Raw genomic sequence first — 1,148 nt, 5'->3', positions numbered from 1 at the left:
CTAAAAAAATGCCAAAAAGCGTATAAATTATCCGCTCATCACAGCATATTACGCACGTCGCACGTACGCGCCAGTCATGCGTACACGTCGATGGTCTTCTGCGAGCATCACGCGTACGCGTCAGGTGCTCGTCCACGTCGCTAGGGAATGCTTCAAGGCACGCGCACGCGTGAGCTGTGCGTGCGCGTCGATCCTCACTGGTCAGCTCCTTGGTTTCTTGTGTTCTTTCCATTTTTGCAAGCTTCCTTTCCATCCTCCAAGCCATTCTTGCCCTATAAAGCCTGAAACCACTTAGCACACAAATCACGGTATCGAATGGTAAAGAAGGAAAATTAAAAGATCGATAATTTAAAGGCTTAGGAAGCAAGTTTCCAATCATAGAGTGAAATTAGGAAGGCCAATATAAAATATGTGAATTACATGAATAAGCGTATGGAGAATTGATAAAAACCACCCAATTTAGCACAAGAATAACCATAAAATAGTGGTTTATCTACCTCCCCACACTTAAACATTAGCATGTCCTCATGCTAAGCTCAAGGAGGTCAAGATAATGAATGGGGGAGATAAGACTCATGCAATGTAATGCAACCTATGTATATGAATGCAGCTATATGCTAAGATGCTTCTACCTACTTGGTTAAAAGTAAACAAGTTCTCCAAGACAAACAGAAATCAGATTCCACCAATTCAAATCACACAATAAGAGGCAAGTAAACTTGTAAGAAGATAGCTCATGAAAGCCGAGAACATAGAGTCAAGCATTGAACCCTCACTGGGAGTGTATATGCACTCTAATCACTCAGGTGTTTGGGGTTAATCTGCTCTAGTCTTCTCTAGTCATGCTTTCTAAAACTTTTCTCTCCATCTAACCAATCAACAAATATGTAGTGTACAAATGAAAACATCATGAGGTCTTTTTAAGGTTGTAATGGGGCTAAGGTAAGGGTGAGGATACATGTATGGCTAAGTGAGCTATAAATTGAAGTTCTCACATAACACATACACACACTCTATATGCTTCTAAAATCGTGCCTAGCTACCCATAATCTCACTTTTGTATTTTTCACATACTCATGTATTTAAATGTTCTTTTAGTTCATCTCATATGCATTGATCTTTTTATAGAACTTAACATTTAGGGTGGG

Source organism: Arachis ipaensis, chromosome B01 (genome assembly GCF_000816755.2).
Source record: "Arachis ipaensis cultivar K30076 chromosome B01, Araip1.1, whole genome shotgun sequence".
NCBI lineage: Eukaryota > Viridiplantae > Streptophyta > Magnoliopsida > Fabales > Fabaceae > Arachis > Arachis ipaensis.
Note: the sequence above shows the minus strand (reverse complement) of the source record.